Source organism: Bos javanicus, chromosome 19 (assembly GCF_032452875.1).
Source record: "Bos javanicus breed banteng chromosome 19, ARS-OSU_banteng_1.0, whole genome shotgun sequence".
Lineage (NCBI taxonomy): Eukaryota > Metazoa > Chordata > Mammalia > Artiodactyla > Bovidae > Bos > Bos javanicus.
In genome coordinates this window covers 22755160-22768023 of record NC_083886.1, presented here as the reverse complement: position 1 = coordinate 22768023, position 12864 = coordinate 22755160, and the positions used below count along the sequence as shown (strand labels likewise).

The 12864-nt window shown below is 42.9% G+C and overlaps 1 protein-coding gene across 3 annotated transcripts in view; it reads left to right on the top strand.

Moving 5' to 3' along the window:
• Positions 1 to 12864, top strand: part of TMIGD1 (transmembrane and immunoglobulin domain containing 1) — a 66818-nt gene that overhangs the window by 4290 nt on the left and 49664 nt on the right. Inside the window, exons 1-2 of one of the 3 annotated variants that reach the window (XM_061390590.1) lie at positions 245 to 296; positions 1331 to 1540. The exons of 1 other annotated variant lie outside the window; for it this stretch is intronic. The gene's annotated coding sequence lies outside the window, so the exon portion shown is untranslated. Of the gene's footprint in view, positions 1 to 244; positions 297 to 527; positions 1541 to 12864 lie in introns of those variants that run through there. One more of the 3 variants, XM_061390589.1, reaches the window with a different exon arrangement.

The following is a 12864-nucleotide window of genomic DNA, read 5'->3' as shown; positions in this document are numbered from 1 at the left end:
ACTCATAGGTAATCGAAACACAACATAGATTATGAACTTGTAAATGTCACATGGTCTGGCAGAAACACCCACAAACTGACAAGTTCAATTTGACAAATGGTTATGGAGCATCCATCTAGCTAAAGGTCTGCTCTATGGGTGACAGAGGATTGGGGGATAAATAAAGGATTGTTCTCTGCTAGAAGGCCAGAGTCTAGAGAGAGAGAGAACACAGGCAGACCTGATGCATCCATGGGGCCAGCGCGCACTAAACCTTTTCATAGGTTGATGCATTTAATCCTCACAACAATCCAGAGGTAGGTACTATTAACTCTCCTGTTTCAAAGATAGATACACTGAGGCACAAGATCTCACAGCTAGCAAACCACAGATCCAGGACTCAAACGCAGGGAGTCTGGCTCCGGAGTCTGTGTGTTTACTCAATAATAAGACTGCTTCTGTGGAGTGAACTGAAACAAGACAAAATGAAACAAAAATGGAAAAACCCCACTATTGGAACCCAGAGGAGAAAGCAACTAATTGTGATGAGGCATCAGAGAAAACTTCATCAATACTGAGTTCATGAACTGAGTTCAAATTCTAGATCAACCATTTTCTAGCTGTTTTAACTTGGGGAAGTTATTTCATTTTTCTGAGAACTAAGTGAGGTAGTACAGATATAATGTTTAATGTAATTCTTGGTACTTGGCATATAACAAGCTTTCAGAAATCATCATTTTGTATATGTGTGTGTTTAATAAGAATTCTCAAACAGGGAAGAAAATGGAGAATAGAGCAGTCAAGGCAGAGGGACCAGTGAGAACAGAGGGTAATGGTGACCGGAATATAAGGTGTGTTGGGAGGAGCAGCAGGAGCCATAGCTATGAAAGAAGAATGGTGCCAGATGATGAAAGGCTTCAAATATGCCAAAGGAGTTTTGCTTTATTCCACAGCAAGTGAAAAACTTACAGAATTGTTTATGAAGAGAGTGGTATGGATCATATCCATGTTTCAGCAAGAGAATTCCAGGGGCTGTGTGGGGCAGACTTAAAAGCAGTTGCCCTCTAGACAAGAGCTGATTCTGGCAATATTAGAGAGGATAGAAAGGAGAAGATATGTTAGAATGATGTTTGGGTTATTGGATTGACAAGATTTAGCAACTACTTGGGTAAAAGGGAAGAAGTAAAAGACAACTTCACAGGCTAGTGAAAGTGACCAGGTAAATGGCCTTGTCAGTATCCAAGGCAAGGAAGGGCATAGGATCAAATACACCAGCAGAGGCTTGGTCTTAGGTAGGAACACAGACACTTCCCTGGTGGCTTAATGGTAAACAATCCGCCCTCCAATGCAGGAGATTCGGGTTCAACCCCTGGTCCAGAAAGATCCCCTGGAGAAGAAAAAGGCAACCCATTCCAGTATTCTTGCCTGGGAAATCCCATGAATAGAGGAGCCTGGCAGGCTACATTCCATGGGGTTGCAAAAGAGCTGGACATGACTTAGTGACTAAATAACAACAGACACTTCAGCTGTATTCACAAATGGAAAGGCAGAATGTGTGAGTGTAAGTACAATTAAGGGAGTAGATGACATGTTGGGAGCTGGTAGATATTCTCTGCTGATTGCCTTTATTTTCTAAATGAAATGGGATGTTGCAGCCATCAGTTGAGGGTAAGGATGTTATAATAGCTGTTGGAGGTTTGAGGAAAGAGAGAAAGATGTGAAATATTCATCACAAGGGGTGGGAGAGAGAAATGGAGAGTAATAGTTTTCAGCCATTGACCATGGGGACCAGCAGTGTTTTAACATGTCATCAGGACCTGCTAATGGGATATGGGACAGAGGGGTTTGTTGGCTTGTTTTGTTGGTTTGTTTTCACTTCTATAACGTTTGCTCTTACTTCCTCAGAGTCCTTATCTTTCCAGGCCAAAGAGAAATGAAAGATGTTTATTGAAATCACTTTGAAAAATTGCCCTTGGTTAGGTCAGCCCCTTCTATCTTAGTCAGGCCTGATTCTAGGGCATAGATAGGCTGCTGCCCAAACATGAGGCCATAATAATGATTTTCATCTGTATTTCAAAAAAACCCCTCTCTATTTGCCAGCACCAAATGGACAGCAGTTCTATTCTCATGAGGTAGAGAGGGAGGGAAGCAGGTATCAGTTACTTTCAGTTGTACATATCAGAAAACCTGACTCATTCTAGTTTGAATAATAAATGGAATGTATTGGCTCATGTAACTGAGAAGTCCAAAGAAGAAGTCTGGATTCAGGCATAGCTTTATCCTGTGGCTAAATGGTCACCAACCACCTGCTTTCTTTTTGTCCTTGACCCTTGCATTCTATAATACAATGTTCACTTTATTCTGATTCTCTTTGTGGTCCCAAGAGGGCTGCCAGAAGCTCCGAAAGCCACATGCTTTCTTATTCACGTGCTGTGCTTAGTCACTTCAGTCGTGTCTGACTCTGTGAGTCCATGAACCTCAGCCCACCAGGCTCCTCTGGGTGGAAGTCCATGGGACTCCAGTTTCCTGGAGTCCATGGGATTCTCCAGATGAGAATATTGGAGTGGGTTGCATTTCCTTCTCCAGGGGATCTTCCCAGCCCAAGGACTGAACCCACGCCTCCTGCATTGCAAGTGGATTCTTTATTGCTGAGCCACCCAGGAAGCCCCCCCCCCCCCCTTCTTATTCATACTCAGCAACAGAGGATGCCCTTGTGCAATCAGTTTTGCTGATCACTTGAGGTCACATGTCTAGGTCTGAACCAATACTATGGCCAGTCAATACCAAACTGTTTCACCAACCAAACCTAAGCAGCAGCAGGTTTTATTTATTCAACATTATGAAGTACGTCTGCAGGCACTGTCCTGGGATGGGGGTGGAGGCATGTTAAGGAAGAAAAAAGGGATAAGGAAGAGGAAGTGCTGTAACACAGCGAAATAAGTAACTATGTACAAAGTGCCGGTAACTAATCCCTGTACAGGGCTTTAGTGTTTACAATAGGCAGTTTGTCTCACTAATCCTCTTAATTTAGAAAAGGAATATCTGTCCTTATTTTTGACTGTCCAGCATCTGAAACCCTTCCCCCTCATTTGGAGAACCCTCCACCTTTGGGGTCTCGGTGGAAGGCAGGGTCTGAAAATGCCTTCTGGAACATGGGCCTCAGTTTGGCCAAGCAGATGAACCTGTGACAGGCTTTGAATTGGGAGCCAGGCTTCCCTGGCAGTTTAGTCGTAAAGAATCCACCTGCACTGCAGGACATGTGGGTTTGATCCTTGGGTCAGGAAGATCCCCTGGAGAAGAAAATGGCAATTTCCCACTCCAATATTCTTGCCTGGGAAATCCCGTGAACAGAGGAGCCTGGCAGGCTACAGTCCATGGGGTTGCAAAAGAGACAGACAGGACTTAGCCACTAAACAACAACGATGCAAAGAAACAGAGACTGTGGATGATTCTTTTTAGCTGTGATGGGTAAGGGTGGCGGCAACATACAATCTCTGGGGTGACACAGGAAACAGAGCATCCATCCAGCTCTCAGCGCCAGTGGTGGGGGCAGGCAGTGGGGGAGACAAGCTGCAATGGTTGGTATTGGTGACAGTGGCAGCACTTCCCCAAGTTCTGCCACTCACTTTGGGGCATTGTCCCTGGGCTTCCCTGGCGGCTCAGATGGAAAAGAATCTGCCTGCAATGCAGGAGACCTGGGTTCAATCCTGGGTCGAGAAGATCCCCTGGAGAAGGGAATGGCAACCTACTCCAGTATTCTTGCCTGGAGAATTCCATGGGCAGAAGAGCCTGGTGGGCTATACAGTCCAAGGGGTCGCAAAGAATCAGACATGATTGAGCAACTAACACTTTCACTTTCTGATTTTCAAACTCTTCTAGCAATTCTGTGAGTCAGCCAATATCTTTCCAATAAACCAGTTTTCAATCAGAATCAGTTTCTGAGGCTGCAATTTATTGAAATATTAGTACAATCCTTTGAGGTCAGTATCATCATCCTCATTTTTCAGATAAGAATATAGGCTCTGAGAGATTAAGTATCTTGTACCTAGCAGTCCATGTGGTTGCAGAGTTGGACACGACTGAGTGACTGAGCACACACACACACGCACCTAGGATTATTTGTTTGGTCTCTAAGTTGTGTCTGATTCTTTGCGACCCCATGGACTGTAGCCTACCAGGCTCCTCTGTCTATGGGATTTCCCAGGCAAGAGGACTGGAGTGGGTTGCCATTTCCTTCTTTAGGGGATCTTCTCAACCCAGGGCTTGAACCCACAGTTCCTGCATTGGCAGGCTGATCTTTTATCACTGTGCCACTTAATAAGCCCTTAACAAATGTTTAAGCATTTATAAAATGAGCCAGCAGGGAAGACCAACCGCACTATCTTCCAATTTTAAGCCCCATAGTTGTTTAGTAGCTGCCTCTTTTATAGGTAACAGAGAAACTGAGAAAGACTCATTCATTTCTGAAACAGTCCTTTTCTCTCCCATCTGAATAGTACCTAAAGGGTACCCCTAGACAGAGGTTCCTCTGTGTCTAAAAGGCTAAATCCTCAATTTAAAGGCAAACACACCAGGGATCTTCAGAGTTTTGTCAGCTGACACCAGGATGGATTTTGTGTAATAGCTGCTTGAGGGTATGGACCCACGAGAATGGCATACAGGTGGAAGGGACAGGAGAGAGAGAAAAAAATGCTGAAAGGGGAGGAATAGGGTTGCCATGGACTGGGGCTAAAAACAGAACTTGCCCCCGCATTTCTTTGGCTTGACTGCTTAGCCTACAGGGTAGAGTGGGGATGTCAGTAGGGGAAGTTCCCAGAGAGACTAGATTGTATCAAACTGATGAATCTCAACACCACTTACCCTTTAAAATCACCCAGGGAGGCTGTGTGTGTGTTTGTGTGTGTGTTGCCATACATATAGCTGCTTTACAATGTTGTGTTGGTTTCTGCTGTACAAGGAAGTGAATCAGCTGTATGTATAGATATATCCCCTCCCACCCCCACATCCCACCCCGTAGATCATCACAGAGCGCCAAGCTGATCTCCCTGTGCTCTACAGCAGTTTCCCATTAACTATCTATTTTGCACGTGGCAGTTGATATGTGTCAACCCCAATTTTGAAAATACAAGTGCAAGGGGGAATGGGAGGTACTTGATGGGCACAGGGATTCCTTTTGGGCAGTGAAAATATTGTGAAACTAGATAAAGCTGATGGTTGCACAATATTATGAATGTACTAAATGCCTCTGGACTGTATACTTTAAAATAGTTAATTTTATCTTATGTGAGTTTTATCTCAATTAAAAAAAAAAACTAGCACTCTGCCTTCCATAAGAGTGGGGAGAGTAATAAAGAGCATGCATGAGGAAGGAGGAATTTCATAAAGATAAGAAGTTGGAGGAAGGTCTTGAGAAATGTGAGACTTTAAGAGAGACACACCTTAAAGATAACTTCTGTAAAGACTTACCATGCTTTACTTCTCAGGTGTTTTATGGGAGTTCCACTTGAATTCCTTTGGATGTGACAGTGCTGAGATAGGGCTGAGGATAGCTTAGTTTTATTTGGGTTACACCTTATTTTCTTTTTTAAAAAAAAATCATTTGTTTACTGGCTGCACTGGATCTTCATTGCTGAGCATGAGGTTTCTCTAGTTGCAGAGAGCAGGGGCTATTCTCTAGCTGAAGTGTGTCGGCTTCTCATTGGCGTCTCTGGTTGAAGAGCATGGTCTCTAGAGTACAGGGGGCTTCAGTATTTGCAGTGCACAGGCTTAGCTGTGGACCAGGGATCCAGCTCATGTTCCCTGCATTGGTTGACAGATTCTTCACCACTGGATCACCGGGGAAATCCTTATACTTGTTTTCTAGTTCTGCCCAAAGCTAGTCCTAGAGTCTAAAAACAAATTAAAATGGGACTAAGCACTCTCTTGCCCAGATGTAGTCAGGTCTGCCCAGATCCAAAGACATCCTCCAATATAAACAGCAATAAACTGAGACTGTGAGCTCTTGCATAAAGGCCCCAGAGCACAACTCACACCTCCCAGCCAGAAAAATATTCAGTTACCAGGGATGCTCTGGCAGTCAGCAATTTTGATGAAAATACTTGCCGAGACTGAATTGGCACAAACAAAGCACATTCACACCCAGCCAGCTGGACTGTATCTCAAAAGTACAAGACAAAACTCCAGAAGGTGAAGAGACTGATACTATTTATGGGAACAATTTGCAGTCCTCTCTCTGTTATAGGTCTGGGTGGAAACGGGGCAAGAGAAGGATATCAGTGACAAGGAGAAGGCCGCTGCTGAAATGCTGCAAGCCCACACAAAAGCCAAGGCTCCCCAGGAGACCCCGAGTGCCAGGGACACAGGATAGAGCAGTGGGTTTGCAAAATGGTCCTCATAAGAAGCAATCACTAGCTCATTTGCTCAATAGAGAAGGGAAACACTTTACACAGAAAGGAAAGAACAACGAAGTCAGATAAAAACAAGTTGAAATGGGGACTACCCTGGCGGTCCAGTGGTTAACACTGCATGCTTCCAATCCCTGGTTGGGGAACTAAAGTCCTGCATGTTGCACAGCAGGACCAAAACAAACAAACACACAAAATAATTCAAAAACCAGGTCGAACCAATGCAACCAAAGACAAGACAGAACAGATGGGAATTATAGCAAATCTCTGGGGGCACCAGAGCAGATGTTCCAGCAGGTTCTCTAATGCTGCTTCCCAATGCAGCTGTACACCCACTCCCAAAGCTTTTCTAGCATTTCATTCTACTCTGTGGGTCTTCCATCCATTTATTAATCCATCCAATAGAACTTGACTAAGCACTGTCTCTATGCCAGATCCAAATCCAAGCTCTGGACATAGAAGTAAGGAAAACACAATTCAGGCCAGAGTAAGAAGAGCCTCAAGAACTAAAGAAATTATGGTTTCCCATTCCCAAAATAAAATTCAAATTCAAATTTTATTTTTCAAAATGATACAAACCTTGCATATGTTCTAGAATCAAAATAGCTTCCTTCTGGATTTAAGGATTACAAAATTCAGATGACAGGAAAGATGAATGTTTCTCTCATTCTGATGTTCCTGCTTTGCTGGTGCCTTAAGGGGTGCCCTAGCTGTGGGCACCTTCCCAACCCTTAAAAAGCTCTTAAGAGGAAGGATGATATTTGCCTTTCTCACTCTCGTGGCAGCTTTTCTCTCTCCCAATTTCTGGTAACTTCAATGGTTGTTAATGAGTAGAAGGAGGATAATTTGGCAACAGGGAAAGGAATTTTTTTTTTAATGTTTATTTATTTATTTGGCTGTGCCAGGTCTTACTTGCAGAATGCAGGATCTTCAATCTTCATTGCAGCATGCAAATTCTTAGTTGAGGCCTGTGGGATCTAGTTCCCTGACCAGGGACTGAACCCGGGCCCCCTGCAGTGGTAACGTGGAGTTCTAGCCATCGGACCACCTGGGAAATTCCCCAGATGGGATTTTGGCTACCGAGCACAGCAGAATGTTGCTTAAGTAGCACTTCTCTCCCAGTTCCTAAGTTTGCCTAAAAGGACATATAAGCCATGAAATTAAAAGATGCTTGCTCCTTGGAAGAAAAGTTATGACCAACCTAGACAGCATATTAAAAAGCAGATGACCTTTGCCAACAAAGGTCCATCTAGTCAAAGCTATGGTTTTTCCAGTAGTCATGTATGGATATGAGAGTTGGACTATAAGGAAAGCTGAGCACCGAAGAACTGATGCTTTTGAACTGTGGTATTAGAGAAGACTTTTAAGAGTCCCTTGGACAGCAAGGAGATCAAATCAGTCCATCCTAAAGGAAATCAGTCCTGAATATTCATTGGAAGGACTGATGCTGAAAGTCAAACTCCACTACTTTGCCCACCTGATGTGAAGAACTAACTCATTGGAAAAAACCCTGATGCTGGGAAAGATTGAAGGTAGGAGGAGAAGGGGATGACAGAGGATGAGATGGTTTGATGGCATCACCAACTCAACGGACATGAGTTCGAGTAAACTCCAGGAGTTGGTGTTGGACAGGGAAGCCTGACGTGCTGCAGTCCATGGGGTCACAAAGAGTCAGACACGACTGAGTGACTGAACTGAACTGTACTGAAGCCAAAACCTAAATAGAATTGGTTCATGGATGGTTAGATATGCCCATGGCTGAGAGGTACAACAAATTGAGTGAGATTAGATGTGCCTGGGCTCCACTCCTGAGCATACATCCAGAGAAAACTCTAATTCAAAAAAATACATGCACTCCAATGTTCATAGCAGCATTACTTAGTAATGTTACTAATTACATAGTAGCCAAGACATGGAAGCAACATAAATGTCCATCAACAGACAAGTGGATAAAGAAAAGTGGTGTGTGTGTGTGTGTGTGTGTGTGTGTGTGTGTGTATACAGTGTACTACTACTCAGCCATAAAAAAGAATGAAATAATGCATTTGCAGCAACATAGGTGAACCTAGAGATTATACTAAGAGACATAAGTCAGAAAGAGAACAACAAATACCATATGATATCACTTGTATCTGGAATCTAAAATATGATACAAATGAACTTATTTACAAAACAAACAGATTCACAGACATAGAAAACAAAGTAATGGTTACCATAGCGGAAAAGGGGCAGGGTGGGATAAACCAGGAATTTGGAATTACCAGATACAAACTACTACGTATAAAATACACAAACAGCAAGGTCCTTCTGTATAGCACGGGAAACTAGATTCAATATCCTGTAATAAGCCATCATGGAAAAGAATACGAAAAAGAATATACCTATGTATGTATATATACCTGAACCACTAACTATACCTCTGAAACTAATACAACATTGTAAATCAACTATACTTCAATTAAAAAAACTTTTTAAGTGTCTGGGCTATATCACTGATTTGTAGTTTCAGTGAATTGAAGAATGAGTGTTCCAAGACATTTGTATTTCATGGAAATATAGATTTTCCTTAAAAGTCAGGCATCTATATATAGCCATTTATTGTTTTATCTGTCTCAAAAGGTACTCTGCTCCTCTGGAAACTGTCCTTCCCCATTCCAAACATACCTATGGCAGGGTGGCCCAATCACAGTTTCTCCAATCTCCAGCCCTAGAGCAGGCACACAACCCAGATAGATCTCCACCATAAATATGGTGATTGGTTCAGGGATGGCATGAATCCCAAACCAGGATCATCAGAGTTCTCTAACTGCAACTAAGGGGAAAGTGCTTTCTTCTCTGCTCAGTTGGAAGGCTATGTGGATGGAAGCCTAGACTTGCTTGAAGACAAAGTTCTGATTTCACAGGGACAATGGAATTTCAAAAATGAAGCCAACACGCAAAGAGAGGCAGAGAGAAGATGTGCCAGAGAGTGATCTGAAGAGAACCAGTCACTCCTGAGGGCAGCTCCACCTCTCCATCCATCGTTTGCTTGCAGGAGGCAATACTTTCTGTTTCCCGCTTAAACTGGTTTAAGTGGTGTTTCTTTAACTTTTATCTAAAGAATCCTGTCCTAGCAAAGCCATCTGGTAGAATATTCCTGAAGGAAGTTAGGTTGCACAGGTACTACTGAAACGGTTTGGTGTCATTTCAGAGGGGCTCTGAAGAGCTCTGGTCTGTTCCATTCAGTCACTCAGTCATGTCCGACTCTTTGCAACCCCATGGACTGCAGCACACCAGGCCTCCCTGTCCATCACCAACTCCCACAGCTTGCTCAAACTCATGTCCATCAAGTCAGTGATGCCATCCAGCCATCTTGTCCTCTGTTGTCCGCTTCTCCTTCTGCCTTCAATCTTTCCCAGAATCAGGGTCTTTTCCAATGAGTCAGTTCTTCACATCAGATGGTCAAAGTGTTGGAGCTTCAGCATCAGTCCTTCCAATGAATATTCAGGACTGATTTCCCTTAGGATTAACTGGTTTGATCTTGTTGTCTAAAGGGACTTTCAAGAGTCTTCAATATCACAGTTCAAAAGCATCAATTCTTCGGCACTCAGCTTTCTTTATGGTCCAACTCTCACATCCATACATGACTACTGGAAAAACTATAGCTTTGACTAGATGGATCTTCTCAGCAAAGTAATGTCTCTGCTTTTTAATATGCTGTCTAGGTTGGTCATAGCTTTTTTTCCAAGGAGCAAGCATCTTTTAATTTCATGGCTGCAGTCACCATCTAGAGATTTTGGAGCCCAAGAAAATAAAGAGCTCTGGTATCATAGTCCTTTATGTTTCAGTGCAGAGAATTCACCAAGGACAAAGTGGTAGGTAAGAAGTAAATGCTTTATTAGAGTAGAATGCTTGTGAGGCTCACAAGAAGGTGAGTGAGAAATGCTGTGCACTGAGAACTTCATGGGCTACAGTTTTATAATCAAAGGAAAAATGGGGAGGGGAGAAGAACTTTGTCTTTCTTGAGTAGACATCACGCTTCCATCATCAGCTCCTCCCCTAGGTAGGGCAGGGAAGTTTACTTGTCCCTCCCCATATGGTCTGGCCAGGACTGTCGTAGCACTTTGGAAAAATATTTGTCGGTCTCAGTAAAATGAGGGTCTTTGATTTTGAAAAGTCACCTTCCCATAAATGATTGATTTTTTGTGGGCACAGAGCCTATTTTGGGGGTCATTAACTTGATAACACCATTGGGCAGGTTGTAGGCCGTATTTTCTACTATTGTTTTATTGTTTGGGGGGTATTGTGCAAAGAACATGTCTTAGGGGCCAAAGAACATGTTTTGGGGGTACTAACTCCTGGGGCTCACTGGGCAGGATGTAAGTCTTATGTAAGCATCATTTTATTATTTGGGGGCATGTCTCACGCTTCCGTTGCATAATTTTGTTGCTAAGCAAGCCTGCTTGGTTTTGTGGTTAAGCAAACCTGCTTTCTTGAGTAATCATTAACTTTCAGGGTCTCTCCATATGTTTTTACTTACAATCCCCCTAGTGAGATTAACTATTTAATCACCTATTTTGTCCCTTCATTCTGCCCCTATCACTACCATACATCAATTAGAATGGTTAAAAAAAATTTTTTTTTAATTTTCTCTTTTTTGCATCAGTTGTATCGTGTGAGGGAGGAAAAGCTGGTATAACTGCCAAGTCAGGGTAGGTTTTTTAAAAATTTATTTTAAATTGGAGGATAATTGCTTTTCAGTGTTGCATTGGTTTCTGGTATACAACAATGTGAATCAGTTATAAATATACATATATCCCTTCCCTCATGAGCCGCCCTCCCACTCCCCACCCCCATCCCACCCAGCTCTGGTCTGGGCTCCCTGTGTTATATAGCAGCTTCCCACTAGCTGTCTGTTTAACATATGGTAGTGTAATACGTCAGTGCTACTCTTTCAACTTATCCCACCCTCTCCTTCCCCTGCAGAATCCCAGGAACAGGGGAGCCTGGCGGGCTGCCATCTCTGGGGTCGCACAGAGTCGGACATGACTAAAGTGATTCAGCAGCATCAGCAGCTCCTTCCCTTGCAGGTGTCCATAAGTCTGTTCTCTGTTAAAATAATTTTATTTGGCAATACCAAATGGTGAAAATGTGGAAAAACTGGGACTCTCAGACATTGCTGAGGGCCAAGGGGTAAAATGGTAAACTTAAAACAAAATAAAACACTTAGGAAAACTTTGGCATTTTCTAATAGTTACACATACAACTCTCCCATGAGAGAGATTCCATTTCTAGGCCTTTACCTAAGAGAAATGAAAACATATGTCCACAAAAAGATATACAAGAATGTTCTTAGCAGTTTTATTCATGATAGCTCCCAACTGGAAGCAACCCGAATGAGAATGGATAAACAAATTGTATATATTTATACAATGGCATAACACTTAGCAATGAAAGGTAATGAGTTATGATAATGTGGCTCAATCTCAAAAAACTTTCTATTGAGCAAAAGATGTCACACAAAACAATACATACTGTATGATTCCATTTTTATTAAGTTCTGGAACAGGCAAAACTAATTGATTATGGTGATAAAGATCAGGAGAGTGGGAGGAGTTTGTTTGGGAGGAGACACTGGTGAACTTTCTGAGGTCATAGAAATGTTCTATATGGTGGCAGCTATATTGATCAATTGGAGAAAGCAATGGCACCCCACTCCAGTACTCTTGCCTGGAAACTCCCATGGACAGAGGAGCCTGGTGGGCTGCAGTCCATGGGGTCGCTTAAGAGTCAGGCACGACTGAGCGACTTCACTTTCACTTTTCACTTTCATGCATTGGAGAAGGAAATGGCAACCAGCTCCAGTGTTCTTGCCTGGAGAATCCCAGGGACAGAGGAGCCTAGTGGGCTGCTGTCTATGGGATTGCACAGAGTCGGACATGACTGCAGTGACTTAGCAGCAGCAGCAGCAGCATATTGATCAATATGTTTGTCAAAGCTCATCAAACATCATTAAAGTCTGTACATTTTATGTAAATCATACATCAATTTAAAAAAGAATATTGTACACCCGTATTTATAGCATTATTTACAATAGCCAAAAGGTGGAAATAATACAAATATCCACTGACAGAAGAACGGATAAACAAAAGTGATGTTTACATACAATGGAACATTATTCAGCTCTCAAAAGGAAGGAAAGTCTGACACTCGCTACACCACAGATGAACTTTGAGGACATTATGCTAAGTGAAAGAAGCCAGTCATAAAAAGACAGATACTGTATGATTTCACCCACATGAGGTACCTAGAGTAGTCAAATTTATAGCTGCTAAGTTGCTTCAGTCATGTCTGACTCTGCGACCCCATAGACAGCAGCCCACCAGGCTCCCCCATCCCTGGGATTCTTCAGGCAAGAACACTGGAGTGGGTTGCCATTTCCTTCTCCAATGCATGAAAGTGAAGAGTGAAAGTGAAGTCGCTCAGTCGTGTCCGACTCTTA